The 20,926-nt window shown below is 43.4% G+C and overlaps 1 long non-coding RNA gene across 1 annotated transcript in view; it reads right to left on the bottom strand.

Annotated features, from left to right (window-relative positions):
• Positions 1-1,010: 1,010 nt before the first annotated feature.
• Positions 1,011-20,926, bottom strand: part of LOC120408397 — a 188,836-nt gene continuing 168,920 nt past the window's right edge. The window contains exon 5 of the long non-coding RNA XR_005600668.1: positions 1,011-1,070. This is a non-coding gene — a long non-coding RNA (uncharacterized LOC120408397). The remainder of the gene's footprint in view (positions 1,071-20,926) is intronic.

The raw sequence follows: 20,926 nt of genomic DNA, 5'->3' as shown, positions 1-20,926 counted from the left end.
ACACACAGGAACTGGGGGAGCCGGACAGAAAGAGGACAGTCTCATGGGGCAGGGGGCCCTACCCACTTTCCTGAGCCCCAATTTTCTCCAAGGACTCTGGACAATCCAAGGAATTCAGACCTCAGCCCAAAGAACGCCCTGGAGTGGTGAGGAAACTCAGGCAGGGACATGCATTTGTGTTAACTGTTTTGTATGATCTGTACTCTCCTGCACTTCACATGAGTAAGTGTAAAAAAGGATAAAGGTGTTAAACTGTGCAAAGTGTGTATGTGCACACGTGCTGAGTGCTTTACAACTATTGTGTGCCCCTGAGAGATTTAAACCAAAACCCAGAAGCGTCATACCTTTAGGGTGGAGTTCTGAGAAAGGGGTGTGTTTAAGTAAGTGGGGTATCTCAGGGGTCAGTGGTGGTGCTAGGAGCCTAGGGTAGGTGGGTGGGGGAGTCCCGTTTCCAGAAAGGGGAAGCAGACATGAGTCAGTGCCCAGGAAGTGTGCCAGAGAGGCCAAGGGAAGAAACAATGCTGCAGTCTGCTGAGGCCCCAGAAGCTTAACACAATCCAGGGGATCCAGAGCACAGAGCCTTGGATTCCCTTTATAGCAATCCCAGGGGGTGCTAGGAAGGGGAGCTCACTGGGAGCTGTGACAGAAACCAGGCTGCTTTGCCTCTGGTGTATCATTTTCCTCCAAGGGTTTTATAATTCTTCATTATTGTAACCAATGAAATTGAAACATACGATTAGGTACTGAAACAGTTGAATCAAAACAAGCCTGTTTGCCCAAGAAACGGGAGATTACTCTGCGTCCCACGCTAAGAGCACTTGAGCAAACACTACAGAGCTAGGCAGACACAGTCTAAGAACTCCATAGTCAATGCTGAAATGAAAGGTAACATTTTTACTTTACTGATACTTCACTCCGTACTGGAAGAATTGTTCTGAAAGTACAGGGGGTCATTGAAGCTCACCTCAGGGTCGGACACAATGGCGGCAGACTGAACTCCAGCTGCTCAGTGAGGGAGTGATGGTCAGACGTTTTGACAGATGACAAGCAACTAACACAGAATGCTGAAGCTGTGAAAAAAATATTTTTCCATCCTCCGTATGAACACTTACACCGATACAGTTTTGTTTTAATGACTTAAATCTGAGTTGGCTTTCATTCAGTTTCATGTGCTATGTCTTCTCTGTCTATTTCTAATAAACAGAGTTTTAGTCAAGATCTTAGGGGAGATAATTTGGGGGTTTCATACAGATCACCCCATGAGAGGGAATTACATAGCCTCTAAAGCAGGGGTGGGCAAACTAAGGCCCACAGGCTGGATCCGGTCTGTCAGGGCTTTGGATCCGGCCCACAGGATTGCCACCCCCGTGGCGACGCAGGCCCCATGCCGCTCCCAGAAGCGGCCTGCACCTGGGGGAGGGGCAGACAGCTCCGTGCGCTGCCCTCACCTGCAGGCACCGCCCCTGCAGCTCCCATTGGCCAGGAACAGGGAACTGGTGAGAGCAGCATGTGGAGCCCTCTGCCTCCCCTCCCCCAGGGGCTGCAGAGACCTGGTGCCCAGGGGCGGCTCCAGGCCCCAGCATGCCAAACGCGTGCTTGGGGCGCCATGCCGCGGGGGGCGCTCTGCCGGTCGCCGCCATGCCTGCGGAGGGTCCGCTGGTCCCGCGGCTTCGGTGGAGCATCCACAGGCACGCCTGCGGGAGGTCCACCGGAGCCACGGGACCGGCGACCGGCAGAGCGCCCCCCGCGGCATGCTGCCGTGCTTGGGGCGGCGAAATGTCTAGAGCCGCCCCTTTTGGTGCCAGTCGCTTATGGGAATGGAGTGGGGCCAGGGCAAGCGGGGAGCCTGCCCTGGCCCCGGTGCACGCCACTGCCACCCTGGAGCCACACCAGGTAAGCGGTGCCAGACCAGAGCCCGCACCCCGAACCCCTCCTGCATCCCGCACCCAAACTCCCTGCCACACCTCACTCACCTCCTGTACCCCAACCCCCCTCCCGCACCTCAACCCTCTGACCTGAGCCCCCTCCCACACTCCTCCCTGCACCCCTGCCCTGAGCCCCCTCCTGCACTCCACATCCCCTCCTACACCCCAACCTCTTGCCCTCAGCCCCTTCCTGCACCCCCTGCACTCCCTCCCACACCCCACACTCCCTCCTGCACTGCAACCTCCTGCCTCAGCCCTACATTCATGGCTCTGCATGCAATTTCCCTACCCAGATGTGGCCCTCAGGCCAAAAAGTTTGGCCACCCCTGCTCTAAAGGGAAGTACCGCAGGGAGTTCCAGAGACATCATGTACTCAAGACTCTCTGTTGAATGGCAAGGACCAGAAGGGGCTGTCTCCTATGGTACGGTAACAGCAGGGTTGCATTTGGCATGATGAATGTTCACAAGAACTGGCTTTCATCCATAGTGCTTAGGAAAACTATAGTGGCCTGAAGAGAGAATATTGTCCCAGCAGCACATACTGGGCAGGAACCAATTGGCACAGTACAAAGCCCACTTTGTTTCTGGAAATATTACAGGTTTCAGAGAGATTTCCTATGTTTAACATAGGGAAATGCAGCTAGAATCGGATTTTTAAGTGCACACCTGCTGTATATTTTGTAATCAGCTCCCTTCCAAGTCAAAAAAGGCAACAGATAAGTTGTTACTTAATAGTGATTACAGCTTGAAGGAAAGGGAAGAGGTTATTTGTGATGAGAAATCTTCAGAAGGAGAGCTTTGTACAGTGTGAAATCCCATAGTTTGCCCAATAACTTCTTTCCTATTTTCTCTCCTGATTTTATCAGCTGCTTGACAAATAAACAAGCTGCTAATAACTTGCTATTCCACTCTCTTCTTCTTTCTCCCCTCCCTGTCCTTCAACTGTTTTGTCCCGAGTGTATAATTTCACAGTATCTGATACTTAATATACTCTGTATGCAAGAGGAGTCACACCTTCTTCCAACCTACCGTAAGGAGTATTTATTTAGCCAGCAGATGATGTAAAAACTAGAACAAACAAACAAATTATATGCTAGAATGAGATTTAATTAACTTTTTACTGATAGGCAGGAGCCTGCTGGGTATGTGATGGGAGAAAAAGATCTTGCAGTTTATTGCTTCCTTTAATACTCCATCAGAACACACCTATGGAATTCTTATTTATTCTCCAGGGGTTAAACTCTGCTCCCTTGTAGTTACATACAAGTATCTCCATTTATGGGGACATATATTGTTTGCAGTCCAGGTCTAAAACTCCCATTAACATCAAGGCAGCATAGAATGAGGATATGCCAAGGCAGTAGGTAGGTAAATGGGTAACAGATGTGGCTTGCTAGCACATGAGTAACATACATTCAAGAGCATGAAAGGCCCAGACAGCAGCAGAACCATCACTGTTCTTTTGTGTTCAGGAAATGAGATGGAGTGAGGTTGTTTTGTCCCTTTAGAATACAGACAATAGGGTCAAAGCCCAGATTCTCAACCAGCCTTCCCATTTGTGCCTGCAGTATTTGCTGATGCCAGTTTTAATGCATTTGCACACACAAGTGCCAGATTTTGCACATGCAACTAGATGCAAGTGCAATGAGTGGAGCTGTACATATACTGAGTTTTTCAGTTTGCTGGGAATCCTGAATAATATAAACAAAATTGCTTGGGGTCAAATAATTTTTTTTAGAGTTTTCAGCAAATCAAAAAATAAAAAAAATTGTTTGGAAACAAAACATTTTGTTTGACCCAAAGTGAAGTGTTTTGTTTTGATTTTGAGCTTTTAAAATGTTTTTAAATTAAAAAAAAGTAAAGGAAATTTCAAAACAAAAAGTCATTTTGAATAGAAAAATAAGTGTTTCATTTTAAAAATGTCAAAAAATAGTTCTGATTATTTTTAAACCAATAATTTGGCAAAATCCACACAAATTTTCATAATGTTTCAGCATCACCAAATCTGCATCTTTCATTTTAAAAAGTTTCAGTAGAAAAATGTTGTCCTGCTCTAAGTCAGAGCTCAAAGCAGGGGAGATTTTAAACATGGCATTTAGTGGATGATGAAGTGGACTCATCAGAGGAATATCAGCACAAGCACCAGAGAGGAGTTTGTTGCTGGTTGGGTCTCAATAGCTGTACTCTTTTGGATACAGGTCAGTGTTTATTCAAGCTTTTACTTACTTGGGAGACCCCCAGTTAGGTTAACGCATGCTCCATTGCAGTGTATTACATGGACTTAGAAGGAGAGATAGGACGGAAGCATTTTCCATGTCCTAAAGACTACAAAGCTTATGGAAGTCTATAGCTTTTAGCTAACTACTTTAAACTGAGATTCTGTCACAGTTAAAAAGTGAACAGAGGCAGAGTTCAATGAAGTCTGGGTTTGAGCTAATGGGGAAGATACAGTGCAAGAGCCTTATAAAAGAGTCCAGGGAAATGGATATTTTACATGCTTATTGCAGTACTTGTACTGTTATTGGATACAGATCTCCTATCTGAGGACAAGCTCAGGAACCAGTTAACGATTATCAAAGGACTGAAGTGCTGGTAGCTATGAAGAGCCACAAGACTTTTGTTTGCTGACACCACTGAAGTGTTTGGAGAAGACTGAGACACTGCAATTCTTTTCAAGTTCTAAAGAAATTCAGAGGACCTAAAATGTATTGTGTGTCACACTACAGATTGAGAATTAGCTCCGAAAAAAGAGATTGGTAGATAAAGAATGAAGGTGCTTATACGTCTGTGCTAAAGTACATAAGTGTAAATATTAGGCTGAAACCTTGCACTGTAATATTTGCATCAGCAGCAGAAGTCTGTATGGAAAAAACACCTGCAGATTTACTACTTAATAGCTTTTGTTGGAAATCTAACCAAGGGTGCTAGAACAATTTTTTATAATGGGGGTGCTGCTGATGGAAACCACGTATTTGGTATTTCTTATTACTACTTCAAGCCAGGGGGTGCAGCAGCACCCCTAGTTCCAGCACCACTGAATGTAAATGTTTATTAAGGAACTATGTGAAACTCTCCTTTGAAACTGACCAAGAGCTGTTACTATCATTATTCAGTATTATGAATAGATTCACAGATTCCAAGGCCAGAAGGGAACATTGTAATCAACTAGTCTGACCTCCTATATAACACCAAAAAATTACCCCAATAATTACCCCAAAATAATTCCTAAAACGGAGTTATAGAAAATCATCCAATCCTGATTTAAAAATGGTCAGTGATAGAGAATCTACCCTGACCCTTGGTAAACTGTTCCAGTGGTTAATTATACTCATAGTTAAGAATTTATGCCTTATTTCCCCTCTGAAGCTAGACAAACTCAGCTTCCAGCCACTGGATCATTGTATACCTTTCTCTGCTAGACAAAGCCCATTATTAAATATTTGTTCCCCATATTAGTACTTATAGATTGCTATCAAGTCACCCCTTAACCTTCTCTTTGTTAAGCTAAATACATTGATCTCCTCGAGTCTATAACTATAAGGCATGTTTTCTAATCTTTTAATCATTCTTGTGGCTCCTCTTTGAATGCTGTCCAATTTATCAACACCCTTCTTGAATTTGTGAATCACCAGGATTAGACACAGTATTCCAGCAGCAGTTGCACCAATGCCAAGTACAGAGGTAAAATAATCTTGCTGCTCCTATTTGAGGTATCCCTGTTTATGTATCCAAGGATTGCATTAGCCCTTTTAGCCACAACCCTGGGACTTCATGTCCAACTGATTATCTGCCACAACTCCCAAATCTTTTTCAGAGGCATTGCCTCCCAGGATAGTCTCCCCCATCCAGTAAATATGGCCTATACTCTTTAATCCTAGATGCATACATTTAAATTTAGCTGTATTAAAATGCATATTGTATGCTTGTCAGCTTGGAAAAGAGATAACTAAGAGGGGATGTGATTGAGGTCTATAAAATCATGAATGGTGTGGAGAAAGTAAATAAGGAAGTGTTATTTACTCCTCATAACAGAAGAATTAGGGGTCACCAAATGAAATTAATAGGCAACAGGTTTAAAACAAACAAAAGGAAGTATTTCTTCATATAACAGTCAACTTGTGGAACTCTTTGCCAGAGGATGTTGTGAAGGCCAAGACTATAACAGAGTTCACTAGATAAATTCATGGAGGATAGGTCCATCAATGGCTATTAGCTAGGAGGGGCAGGGATGGTGTTCCTAGCCTCTGTTTTCCAGAAGCTGGGAATGGGAGACAGGGAATAGATCATTTGGTGATTACATGTTCTGTTCATTCCCTCTGGGGCACCTGGCATTGGCCACTGTTGGAAGACAGGATACTGGGCTAGATGGACATTTGGTCTGACCCAGTATAGCTGTTCTTATGATTGCACCCCAATGTGCCCTAAGGGGAACTCTAGAGGAGGAAGACAAGAGATCAGCATCTTCATAGACTTATTGTCTTTCCTAACTGCCCATTCAGGCTGATTACTTGCTGTCTGGTAGGCATTTCCCAAGTACACACACAGTTGTAATTGTTATAGTCAATATACCTAACTTCAGATACAGAACTGATACATGCATACAAATTGTATAATCATATTCAGCAAATCATAACCTTTTCAATGATACCTCACATGACCCACATCTTGGTTATGCCATATTCATATTACAACAATATTTTTATGAAGAATATGGGGTGCAGCGTCACACCGCTCCCCTTAGATTACTGCTGGAGGGTTGGTCACTGACCAGTGCGAAGACAGTGTGCCTAAAATTTTCTTTAGTTCTTAGTTATCCAATTTCTTAGTGTTACCAAAAGTTGTCAGGTCATCCATAGATGTTTTTACAAAGTTCTGGGTGCCTTTTTTCAAGTTGCCTGAAAGCCTTTTAGAGTAAAGCATTGTTACACAATATAGATATTAATATCTTGTAAAGTGTAGGTGTTTTGGCATTTAGCCACCAATGCCATGAGGTGGTGTGCCTCAGTTTCCCCTTTCACACACCAGTCCAGGTTTGTTATGCTTTCCCTGCTGTGCCAAGCTCAAAGCCTGTTTACAGGTACTAGCTGAGAAGCAGTATTCTTATAGGACTTCCTCATTACCACTCCTAGCCTGTACCAAAGTTTCTTCCATAAATCATGCACGTTACATATTTTTAAAGTATTTACTATCAGTACCAAATTCTTCGTCTTAACCCATAGTGTGTGTAGTAAGAGACGTAAAATTGCCAGCAAATTCATCATACCACATCTGTTTAGACAATCCAGTTTGTTGAACATTTATTATATTTCTCATCACCCCCCTGTACCACCATGGTATTTGTTTAGATACAGGTTCTCTTCCCTTTAGTAAAAGTTCTTAGTTCAGATATGTCTTTGGGGTTTTGGCAAGGAAAGGGTGTATGGAGACCTTGTATGTTACTGGCCCATCCCCTGTGGAGATGCATTTCCTCTCCAGGGCTAATTACATGTGAATTAGTCCCTTGTCCTTGGATTCTTTTGTGTTTCTCACTCCTATTACTCAGGTTTCAGAGTAGCAGCCATGTTAGTCTGTATCCGCAAAAAGAACAGGAGTACTTGTGGCACCTTAAAGACTAACAAATTTATTTTAGCATGAGCTTTCGTGAGCTACAGCTCACTTCTTTGGATGCATAGAATGGAACATACAGACAGGAGATATTTATACATACAGAGAACACGAAAAGGTGGAAGTATGCATAACAACAGGAAAAGTCTAATCAATATCTCCTGTCTGTATGTTCCATTCCAACATATCTCCTGTCTCCTGTTCTTTTTGCGGATACAGACTAACACGGCTGCTACTCTGAAACCTGAGTAATGGGAGTGAGAAACACAAAGTCAATTGATTAGACTTTTCCTGTTGTTATGCATACTTCCACCTTTTCATGTTCTCTGTATGTATAAATATCTCCTGTCTGTATGTTCCATTCTATGCATCCGAAGAAGTGAGCTGTAGCTCACGAAAGCTCATGCTAAAATAAATGTGTTAGTCTTTAAGGTGCCACAAGTACTCCTGTTCTTTTTCCCATTACTCAGTGTTCCATGCTTAGCTGCTGGGAGGGGTTTATCTGCCTGGGAAATGGCTCCTCCCCTTTATCAGGTGGGTCATTAGCATCTTCATTGACACTGGAGCTAGTGGAAAGACTCTTATCCTGCCTTAAAGAGACAGAGCTGGTTTTCACAAGTACAGCAGGAACAACATTTTGCAAAAGCGGAACCTGGACTGGGGTACCCTCTGTCACCCTTCTTTCTGTTCCCAAGAGGTCAGCTGTATGTTCCCCTCCAGGAGGACAATTACACCCTTCCCTCTTAAAACCTGAGTCATGGGTTGGGTGTGTGGGATCCCAGATGTCTCTCCAGCAAAATCCTCCTGGGCAAAACCTTCCCTGTAATTAGTAGGGAGACATTCCTGTACTCCCCCACCTTCCTTCTCTGGGCCCCCCTCCAAGGCACACAACTTCTCTCTAGAGTGGAATCTGTCCCCTGTTCAGCTGTGGGCTCACAGCTAAAAGCCAGAACAAGACCTTTCACTGGTAAGTACTGGACCCTCCTCCCTCTTTGAATTGGGTTTGCCTCCAGTTACAGAACCCATGGAATCTTCACACGCCACTTAATTTCAACCTGGACAGTTTTCTTACAGTCAGGCAAAACACTCCCTTCCCCTCTGGAGAAAAGACTGTCTTTAGCCTCCAGGTAAGAGCAGACTCCAACCTCACCAACCCTTGTCAGCAGACAGTGTTCCGCTGCTGAAGAGGAATTAAAGAGATACTCTCCCATTTCCCCAGCAGTTTCTGTGACTATTCTTTCCCTCTGGGGCTTCAACACAAGATTCCTCCTTGTTGCTGACAGACCCCTGGACAGCCTGAGCCAGTCGATCCCCAATAAAATTTGTGTTGGGTTATGAGGGACAACTGCAACTGTTATTTCAGCTTGCAGCACCTGAATCTGGGACAGTTTCTTGGATTTGTCACCTAAAAAGAATGGCTCAGGTTTGGGAATCTCCCTCACATCCTCAGCCGTGAAGCTGGATGCAAAGAATTCATTTAGTTTCTCCTCAATAGCCTTATCGTCCTTGAGTGCTCCTTTAGCAGCTCAATCATCCAGTAGCCCCATTGGTTATTTAGCAGGCTTCCTGCTTCTGATGTATTTTCTTTGCTATTACGTTTGGAGCCTTTGGCTAGTTGTTCTTCAAATTCTTTTTTGGCTTCCTAATTATATTTTTACATTTCATTTGCCAGAGCTTATGCTCCTTTCTATTTTCCTCACTAGGATTTAACTTACACTTTTTAAAGGATGCCATTTTGTCTCTCACTGCTTCTTTTAATTTGTTGTTTAGCCATGGTGCCACTTTTTTGGTTTTCTTACTATGTTTCTTAATTTGGGGTATTCATTTAAGTTGAGCCTCTATTATGGTGTCTTTAAAAAGTTTCCATGCAGCTTGCAGGGATTTTACTTTTGGCACTGAAACTTTTAATTTGTGTTTAACTGTCTTCCTCATTTTTTGTAGTCTCCCTTTCTGAAATTAAATGCTACAGTGTTGGGCTGCTGTGGTGTTTTCCTCGCCACAGGGATGTTAAATTTAATTATATTACAGCCACTATTACAAAACGGTCCAGATATATTCACATCTTGGACCAGATCCTGTGCTCCACTTAGGACTAAATCAAGAATTGCCTCTCCTCTTGTGGGTTCCAGGACTAGTTGATCCAAGAGCAGTCATTTAATGTGTCAAGAAACTTTATCTCAGCATCCCTTCTTGAGGTGATATGTACCTAGTCAATATGGGGATAGTTGAAATCTCCCATTATTACTGAGTTTTTTATTTTCATAGCCTCTCTAATCTCCCTGAGTATTTCACAGTCACTATCACCATCCTGGTGAGGTAGTCTGTAATAAATCCCTACTACTATATTCTTGTTATTAGAGCACTGAATTACTATCCATTATGATTATATGGTGCAGTTTGGTTCATTTAAGATTTTTACTTCAATTGATTCTATGCTTTCTTTCACATATAGTGCCACTCCCCCACCAGCGCAACCTGTTCTGTCCTTCCAATATATTTTGTACCCTGGTATTACTGTGTCCCATTGACTATCCTCTTTCCACCAAGTTTCTGTGATGCCTATTATATCAATATCCTCATTTAATACGAGGCACTTTAGTTCACCTATATTATTTAGACTTCTAGCATTTGTATATAAGCACTTTAAAAACTTGTCACTTTTTAGCTGTCTGCCACTACATGATGTAACTGAATGGGCCTCTTTCATTTGACTGTTTTGCATCAGATTCTACCCATATTTTATCATCTTCCATCCTCTCCTTCTTACTAGTATATAGAGAATCTCCATTAATAGATCCTTCCCTAAGAGATGTCTCCATCCAAACCACGTGCTCCTCTGCACCTGTTGGCTTTCCCTCAGCCCTTAGTTGAAAAACCGCTCTACGAACTTTTTAATTTTAAGTGCCAACAAACTGGTTTCATTTTGGTTTAGGTGGAACCCATCCTTCCTGTATAGACTCCTCCTTTCCCAAAAGTTTCCCCAGTTCCTAATAAATCTAAACTCCTTCTCCCTACACCTGTTTCTTCCCAATAACTGGAGTTCCCTCCCCTGGAGAGGTATTCTCATGTGAGAGGATACCATGACATCATCTGGAAGGAGGGTCCCAGTTATGGGATCATTTCCCTCTGCTCCAGTTGGATGTTCTCCTTCCTGAGAATTTCATCCTCCTCGACAGCACAAAAGCTGTCAGATCGGGGGTGGGACCATTCTAATGTGTCCCAGAAAGTCTCATCTATGTACCTCTATGTCTCTCTTAGCTCCTCCAGTTCAGGCACACTGGTCTCCAAAGCCTGTACATGGTCTCTGAAGGCCAGGAGCTCCTTGCACCAAATACACACCACATACTGCCTACCCATAGGGCAGGTAATCATACATGCTGCATTGGGTGCAATAAACTGGATCGCCCCCACTCTGTTACTGGACTTCTGCCTGCATTCTTTTCTGTCCTGCAGCTTTGTTGATGTTTTGTTTATATCAGGGGGTGTTTTTGGCTTTACATTTTAAAAAATGTTGTGCATATAATGCCCCTTCACACTCTACCTCTAAACTCCCTCACAAAACTCCCGTTAGCCACTCCTGTTTGCTCACCTGGTGGTCTCCCACATTCTGGGTAAAGTATCCTTGCCACAGGGCAAAATAATTTAAAGGAGGTTCTCTCTCCTGCCCCGGGCCCCACCCCAACCATTTTGTTGGGAGTTAGGCAGGCTCTGAGCACGCCTCCTGGATCAAGCCCTGCAGGAGAGTTAGGTGAGGTGCACCTACCTTCCTGCAGTTAGTGGATCACAAATAGAGATAAGCAGGGACGTTCCGGCTTCAGGGTGGTGCCGATCTCTGTGAAAGGGGGAGGGGTTCAGGACACTCCTCTCATCAACAAACCCTAATTGGCTAGTGTCTATCCACCTCGTGTTCTGGATTTTGTGGATTTATTCTAAAGCACCTATCTCGCCTCATTCATTGTAGAGGGAGCCTAGCACCCAACTCAGGCTTTGTGCATCACAGTGTTGTTCCTGTGATTTTATAGGCACCTAAAAGTTGTGTTGCAATACTGAGGCTATGTGTACTGCGCACCTTACAGCAACACAGGTGTGCCGCTACAGCAGTGTCGCTGTAAGGTACACAGTTTAGCTAATCTTTGTTGCCAGGAGAGAGCTTTCCTGCCCAGAAAATAAAACCACCCTCAACAAGAGGCAGTAACTTTGTCGGCCTGACCTCTAACCGACAAAAGTTTTACCAAGGAAAGCGCAGTGTAGACATAGCCTGAGTGTTGCAATGCATAAGTCCCTTTGTAGATCCATGCTACAGAACCTGGGATAGGCATGCTTCTGCAGTTAGCATAAATCAAAAATAAACAGTGTTCAGGAGAAAAGGCTATGAAATGAAGACATCCTATGCAAGTTGTGTACCACGTCATACACAAATAGTGATCTAGTCACTACTCTCCATAAGAATGAACCAGTAATAGTCGTTTTCACAAAATACCACTCCAATGAAAACAAGATGTGGGGCATCTGTTTAACTGAAAGCAGAGTTTGACATTAATGACATGGCAGCAGTATCAAGAAGGAAAATTTGTCCCTAAATATTTTCCTTCCTCAGTTGATACATTTCATTGAGAAGAATTATCAGCACTTTATTTAGCAAGCCTCTTGCTATATGCACTCTTCTATCAGCGGTGGATTACGGTCTCCTGGGCTGGAGCAAGTGGGGGGGCCTGGTGCCAGAACCTTGACCCTGCCCCTTCCCTTTTGCCTGCAGCCCCACCTCCATTCCACCCCTTCCCCTGGGGCCCCGCCCCATTCCTCCCCTTCCCCCACATCCATGCCCCATTCCACCCCTCTTGCTCCTTTCTGCTTCCCCCTTGCTATGGCCTCCGAGACCAGAGAAGCTCTGTGGTCATAGGACCAAAGGGGGGAGCAAGCTCTCCTTCAGCCCTGGAGCCGTGGTGGGGAGTGATTTTTCTGGGAGTCCCCAAGTTGGCTGGGCCCCAGGGGCCCACGCAGTAATCCGCCACTGCTTGTAATTATGATGAGTATAATGACATTCTGAATGCCTGGATGAAAGTACCACTGATGAAGGTTTTTAGCTCTTGCTTCTGATACCTCTCCCCAGATTTCTAAACATACTGAACTAAAATTAAAGTCCATGAAGTGATTTGATATGAATCTACCACCAGCCAGTACTTTTCTTTACTAAATTTCTTATGGGGAGAACCACTTAGTAAGTTTGTTATCTCTACTTCAAAATACATTTTGCCCGCTTTAAGAAAGAAAGAAAACATTAATCACCCCAGATATTTTCCCACAGCAGAACAAAACAATCTTGGCTTTGCCTTTAAAAAAAACAAGCAGCTAACCCTGTGTAAAATTGTCTATTTTTGCTTTGTGAAACATTAGAAGCAAGGTTGAAAATGTTCATGAGAAAATGCCATGATTCAAAGAACATATCAGCAATAAAATCCTCATTAAAAAGCTGTGAAATTGGGCAATCATTTCTGAAACCTAACGGATAAGCAGAGAGGGCTTAGGTAATGGCCTGGATACAAAGGTGGTGATTAGACTTTTTTAAAATGATCCACCATGTCGAACTCTCAATGTCACCTGTGTTACACTCCCTGCCACTAATTTCAGAAGCAAAGTCAACATTACTAGTCCCGTCACAACCATTTTTTTTCCTGTAGGGGTTTAATTATAATGGCTTTCTTGCCTTATTGTTGGGAAACAACCATCAGAGGAGTTTCACCTGCTGTTGGAAAGTGCAGCACAACTTCAACTCTAGCTACTGAGAACTAAGTGTATCATAATGCATATACACAAGGGGCCAAATTACGGCATAGGAAAATGAGCACACAAAAAACTATGGTAAAAGAACATTAAGGTTGCAAAGTCAAGCACTCAAAAGTTAGGAATTGCCAGAATTAAGATTGCCCACTCAACCCTAATTCAGACCCCTTCTGCGTATATATTATGTTACAGCTTTTAAATTACATGATAACATACTATTTTTTTCCACAGGACTCCTGCCTCATTCAATGCATGGTGCGGACTTAACGAGCAGCTATTCAATAGTGTGTTTTCTCCTCATTATTTAGTGTGGCCCTAGGCCTTACTTACTGCACACTATACAAACTCTGCTATGAAGGCAGAGTTATTAGTTGCCTCATGGGCTTTTCTATACACTCTCATCACTATAGTATTGGAGTGCTTCCCAAATATTAATTAATGTCTCTTCACACCACCTCTGTTAGGTGAGAGGGTGCTATTATCTTCATCTTACAGATGGAGAACTGAGGCACAGAGAGACTAAGGTCAAAGGTATCCACTAACTTTGGGTGTCCAATACAAGATGCTTAAGACCTGACTTTTCAGAGCACTTAGCATTATATAGCACTTTATGTGTGTTCAGCACTTCTGTAAATCAAACCCCAGGTCTTCCCTCATTTTTCCGGATTCTGGATGGAACACACAATTAGTGACCACCTCTGAAAAGTTTAAATGACTTGCCCAGCATCTCACAGGAACTCTGGGGCAAAGGCAGGTAGAGAATCCTGTTCTCCAGGGAAGCTTTCAACTGCCTTAACCAGAAGACCATCCTTTCTCTTCCTGCAATCTTCTGCCTCTCTCAGTGCACATCTTCCTAACTTCTGTAAGAAATGAAGCAAGGATCCAAGAGACAAAAAACAGTTACTTACCTTCTCATCATAACTGATGTTCTTTGCGATGTGTTGCATAGATTCATTCCAGTGTAGGAGTGTACATGTCTCATGCACTGGTGCTGGAGTCCCTCCCTTGCAATACCCATGGCACAGCTACACCTGCACACTGCCTCCCTTTGTCCCTGGAACAGAGGGGTACAAAGGGAGGAGTTGCAGCACCCTGCCTTCAGTTCCTTCTTACTGGAATCTCCTAGAGATAGACTGAAGCTAGTAATCCATTTAGACAGTCTGTTTTGTCACAGGAGAAGCTCTCATTCTCCCCACATAGGAAGCAAAGAGTTGAGAAGAAACGAAAAACAGGCTTTGTTCTGTCCAGGGAAAAAGTCAGAGCTCAACACATATCTAGCGTATGCAGCTTTTGTCCAGCTTTATGAGCATGCAGCTTTGGAAAAAGACTATTAAGTATATTGGTTGACTGAGATGGAAGTCAGACACTACTTTGGATAGAAATGAAGCGGGAGGACTAAGCTGCACCGATCCTTGTAGAATACTGTATAAGGAAGATCGGTTATCAGAGCATGCAATTCCCCTAGTCTTCTCACAGTGGTGATGGCTACTATAAAGACCACCTTAGTCAAAAGATGTAACATTGAGCAAGAGGCTCAGGGCACAAATGGAAGTGCTATAAGTGCTGACAGAACTAAATTCAAGTCCCAAGGTAGGACTGGGTCCCAAATTGGTTGGAAAAGCCTGTCCAATCCATTTAGGAACCTGGTTGCCACGGGATTAGTGAAAACAGTCATTATGAGGGTGAAATGCTGAAATTGCAGCCAGATGCACCTTAATCAAATTGATTGCCAGACCTGACTCTTTCAGATGCTAAGGATAGTCCAAAATCTTCTGGCTGAAGACTGCATAATAGACACATCGTGGCAACCTGTCAATTGTGGCAAGAAGCGTTTCCACCTGTATCCGTGGACAGAAGCCATGCCTGCATGCACCAGGAATGGAGCCTGCCATATTGCATTACACATGTGCAAGTGCCCATGTACCCCAGGATCCTCAGGCAGTGCCATTTTCTGGTTTGTGGCTGTTTCTTGAGAGGTTGCACAAAGGTCCAGAGAACCAGAAATCTGGCTTCTGGCAGATATGCCTTGGCCAAAGTTGAGTCTAGGACAGTGCCCATAAACTCTATTCTTTAAAGTAGTGATGGGATGGATTATTCCCTGCTTATCAGGCGTAAGCAGATGAACAGATGGAGTAGTCCATGAATGCTGACTGGAGTGGCCCAGTATCAACCAATCATCCAGGTATATACAGATTTTTAAAGACAAAGACTATACTAAAGTACAGAAATGTGCTGCAACTGACCACAGCCAGAAAGAAGGAAATGAAGGAGGGGTGGATCAGCTCCACCCTTTATACCCTGGGGTCCAGGCACAAGGAGAGGCAGGACAAATGTGTGTCCAACCCATGCGTACCACTAGGGAAAAATCTCAGTCACCAGTGTACAAGATGGACACACCTATAACAATCACTCAGAGAAAAACACCCTCCGTTAGTAGACAATCCTGTTTCATCTCCTGAGCAGGTTCATCCCGTGCACTGAATGAGGCAGGAGTCCTGTGGTAAAACTGTATGTGATAAAGGAATTAAAGATGGTCTCATAACGGATATGTGTACGAGGGCCTGTGCAACCTTAATTCTGGCATTTCCCAACTTTTGAGTGCTTGACTTTGCAACCTTAACAACGTTCTTTTAACATGGTTTGGGTGCCATTTCCTAGGCTTTTAAAAGATCTGAAAAAAATCAGCTATTCCATTACATGGTATCATATTGATACCAACATGGGTAATCAGCAGGATTGGAACCTTTAGATCCACCACGCAGCCTCTGGCTCTTGAGCTAACAGAGGAATTGATAGCACTAGTAGGTCATTATTCTCTATGTGGACCAGCACTAGAGAAGGATGGGGCACTTTGCCAGTGGCTTTCACAGATATTTGCTGACAGCAGAAGAATTGTGAGACACAGGGATCTTGGGTTCCATCCCGGCTTTGGAGGGGAGCATTCTCTAGTGGGCACAAATCCTTCAGCTTGTTTCTCTACCACCACCCAAGCTTGACTCTTTTTGCCCCATCACCTGAAACCTGTCCCTGTCTCATTCCTTTTCTTCTCCACCCCTGGCTCTGTCTCAGTTCCATTCTCCTCACCTAACCAGGACAAGTCTCTACTCCTCAGGCTTCTCTTCCCAATCTGAGTTTTCCCCATCTGGACTCCCGGTCCCAATCTACGTCTCCTTGCCCAGTCCAGTGCTAGATCCATGCTTCCTGGCTCCTTATCTGATCAGTCTCTCTCCCCCATACACTTGCTTCTTTCAATTGCCTCTCCACATGCTCTTATCCCAATCTTCCTTCCAGTCCCTTTGTCCAATGTCACCATCCCACCCGCAGCTCCTTGTCACAGTCCTTTTGCCCAGTGAGTCAGATCTGGCTCCTCAACAGATCTGTTCCTCTTCCCCCAAGGTCCAACTCTTATTCCTGTGTATTCAAATCAGGCACCTTCCTCCTCTTTCCTACTGGGCCCAGCAGGGGCAGCATCCCAGAACTGCAATTGCAGGGAAGTCCTGCTTAGCCCCAGGATGGAGCATGCTCAGTGCAGCTGAATCTTTGGGGAATGTAGGTGCTAAAATTTAAGAAGTCTATACTGAGCACGTGTACACTGATTCTTCAGAGGCTTTACTTGGACAATTTTGGGAGGATTTTCAAAGGGATGGCAAAAGACATCATCCCTGATGCAAAGTCCAGCTCCGCACAAAAATTCAAGTCACTGCTCCAAAGCATGGGGGTGTTTGACGTTTTCAAAGAAAAGGTCACCAGAATTTAACAGCTGAAACAATTTATTTTTCCCTAGCATATTTCTTAGAAATGGCTGGACCATTTCAATTGAAATTTTCAAAAATAATTCACCCTGGGGAAGACACCCAGCATGGAAAATTACCGCCCCACAGCTAAAGTTTGGCAAAATTGTAAGATGCTTAAAACATGGTCTTATAATGGGAAGTGCTGGGCAACCTTAATAAGAGGTGATGCTACCAGTCCCATCCATAATTACATACAAAAACTGCATTCAGATTCCTTTTCAAAGAATCTTCAAGTTCTTTTAACTCACCCTCTGCAGCTGGAAATGGCAACTCTTCAAGATTTTAGAAGATTTTGTTTGGTGAATTCAAGCATAATCATCCTGTGACTCTATGGGTCTATGAACCACAAACTAAAAATCCTCTTTTAGAGGTTAAAGACCCTATACATTGATTAGCCCAAAGAGGGGCAGATAGTAAGTCCACTGCCACTAATAAATCACATACCACTGCCTTTATTTCCCTGAGTTAACCAGAACCTGGGAACATGGCATGCTAGCCAGGGCTGCTTCCCTATCAAAACATATCAAGCAAAAATAGAAGGCATTTTAAAATATTTTTTGCTAGATCATTTATCGTTAATGGACCAATTTTCCTGTAGTGCCAGGAATTTAGCTGCAAAGCCACCTTACCAGCTAGATTTATGGTAGGCAGCCACAGTCTCAGCTGGCACCAATCTGAATCCCAAAGACCTTAGAAGAGAGAAAATCCAAATGCTACAAATTCCTCTCATCAGGGAGGACTAAAACTCAGGTACTTCTAATCCTGTTCTGCTACATATATCTTCAAAGATGAGCAAAACCCAAGAGGGTACACTCTTGCCTGGCTTGGAAGAACTGAAAGTTCGATGGCTGCTAAATAGAAGGATCAGAGGGGTAGCCGTATTAGTCTGGATCTGTAAAAGCAGCAAAGAGTCCTGTGGCACCTTATAGACTATAGGTGCCACAGGACTCTTTGCTGCTTAAATAGAAGGCGTTATTAATAGCCACAGTTCTCTTTAAATTGTTCAGTCATATTAGAGTTTAGGAATGTGAGCACATAATTTTTAAATACCTTTCCCTCTCCCCTCCCAAACTCACGTGTTTCTAAGAACCTGATCACACTGCAGTAAGAAACTGTACATTGAACCTGATATTTCACCTTTCTAGATTTTTGAGAATTTAATTCATACCCTGAATGTAAGTATTTCTACATCATACATATATAGGAATCAATTCACCCACTACTGAAATGTAGCCACCTGTCACTGGGAAACAAATGTGATAGTTTAGTGAAGGAAAAGTATAATATAGTATTCACTGGCAGTTTGAATTTAGCTGGGCAAGACATTATAATCTCAATTGAAAATAGCAACAATGAGTCCTGTGGCACCTTGAAGACTAACAGATGTATTGGAGCATAAGCTTTCGTGGGTGAATACCCACTTCACATGCATCTGACGAAGTGGGTACTCACCCACGAAAGCTTATGCTCCAATACATCTGTTAGTCTTCAAGGTGCCACAGGACTCATTGTTGCTTTTTACAGATCCAGACTAACATGGCTACCCCTCTGATCAATTGAAAATGTATCAAGACCTAATCTAGTATCCCTTACTCTTGGCAAAATGCCCTAGCATCTATAGTGACAACAGTCTGGGACCTCAGTCTTCATCTCATCCAAAAGATTTAAATGGAACTTTGCAGATTTACACCAGCTGATGATTTGGTCCAGAACCTTTAAAAGCATAGTGCTGGAACATTAGTGTATACTGATTTAAGGGAAGAATACCAGCTACTGAGTTATACCAAAATTGTTTCTAGAATTAACAGGGGTTTCCATGATGGTTTCCCCTTCAACCAGTGAATAGGCATTACCCTATTTATCTTGAGCTCTAATGAAGACACAATCTGGAGTAACATTTTTGTGACTTAGATTCCTTGAGAATGCAGCATCTAGTCTTAAACTCTAATGAAGTGAATTAAAAACCACCCGCATTGAAACACTTAATTTACAACAGAGGATAATAAGTGGCCATGGATTGGAGATAAAGTTATACTTCACTCAAGGGACTCTGCAGAACCGCTGCTGAAATGTTTCGTTTCAGAGTAGCAGCCGTGTTAGTCTGTATCCGCAAAAAAAACAGGAGTACTTGTGGCACCTTAAAGACTAACAAATTTATTTAAGCATGAGCTTTCGTGAGCTGCAGCTCACTTCTTCGGATGCTGAAATGGTTTATGAATGGCAGCAAAGCCCCACATGTGAATTTCACTCCAGAGCTATTCATTGTTAAATAAAGCAAACAAAATATATTAAAGCACATAAATAAGTTATTCTGTAATTTTGAAAAAATAATTAAAAATTAAGATAAAGGGACATGAGACAAACTAGAAAGAACTAGTCATTCTGGGAGCCACAGAGAATCATCAGCGGCATCATCATCTTAGTGGCTGTAATTATTTCAGTTCTCTCATTTTATCATCAAGGTGCCCCAGCAGACTGGAGTTGTCTTCTGTAGTTTTAGTTCTACCAAGGTGTAATGTTTTGACTTCTGATGTCACCACATGGCAATAAGAGCTTAATGAAGTTAATGAAATTACTACAGATAAATCATTTTAACGTGTTATATGCTTTCACTGATCTCAGCAAGATGCTAGCTGATGCCAATTAAAAGGAATTACCAGGCGGGGATTAAGCCAAAATGGGGTATGGAGCCAGGGTTTTGGAGCGGAGCCTGGAGGTGGAGCACAGAGCAGCTCCAGAGCAGCAGAGCTGCAGGTTTTTGCCTGGAGCTGGAGTGGAGCCGGAGCACAGCTCCAAAGCCCTGGATGGAGCCAATCTAAACATAAGGTCTCACACCACAACTCAAAGTGCTACTGAAAGTCATGGCTCACTGCCACTGGTACATACTGCTCTCTAGTCACTATGGAGGACTCCATGACTCCCTGGCGACTGCTTCTAGCCCATGAATTCTTGGATCCAAAATTAGTGGTTCACAAATTCATGGATTCTACTTTACTCCACTGCTGGGAATTATCAGTTTATTCTCTGTGACTAATTACAAAAGAAATAACCTGCTGCTCAGGCGTCATGTTTAAGGTTACCAAGTGCTGCAATTTGAGAGGAGGATTTTAGTAACAGAATACTGCACAAGTTTCATGGGGTTTTTGTCCAGTATGAGGAAGGTGTCAAATTTCCCTTAAATTTCCCACCTTCGAATATAGGACAAAGTCTCAGCCATTTGCCAAGTGGTCGTTAAATGGGTGGGTAAAGAACGGAATGGTACCAGCTGCATTTGAGTTTTCCTGCTGAAACACAGGCAGAAGAAAGGGAGGATCTGTGATAGGGGGCAGCTTCCAGCTGATCTGAAAAGGAGCTGTTTGCTCCCTCTCTACACTCTCTAGCACATATATGTGCATAACTGGACACATAGGGGAGGTTGGGAGTCTGGTGTTCCAAATACGTCAGTTGGGCCCCCTGTTAAGCATTTTCTAGATTTCTAGGCTGCACTTTCTGCTGATACACTTGTGTGTGTCTCTCTATACAGCTGCCTCTCTGCCCTTTCTTTTGCCCTTCCCACCTGGCATCCCCCAACGTGAACCAGGGCACCACAGGCAGGATTTGGCTCAGTGTTTTACTCTCTGGTTCTGCTTCATTAGAGCTTGCAGTTATTGCACAGCTAGAGACATTAACAAAGCAACACACAAGCCAACTACTACTCTTAATGGAACCATTATCCTTATCAGTGTGTGTCTGCACTATATACTACTATACATACGCAATAGATCAAGATAATTTTTAACCCAGATACCTACACTTCTTTTTCTGGGATCTTGATGGATATTC

This window comes from Mauremys reevesii, linkage group 6 (assembly GCF_016161935.1).
Source record: "Mauremys reevesii isolate NIE-2019 linkage group 6, ASM1616193v1, whole genome shotgun sequence".
Lineage (NCBI taxonomy): Eukaryota > Metazoa > Chordata > Testudines > Geoemydidae > Mauremys > Mauremys reevesii.
The sequence above is the reverse complement of the archived record's forward strand: the minus strand, read 5'-3'. Positions and strand labels throughout refer to the sequence as shown.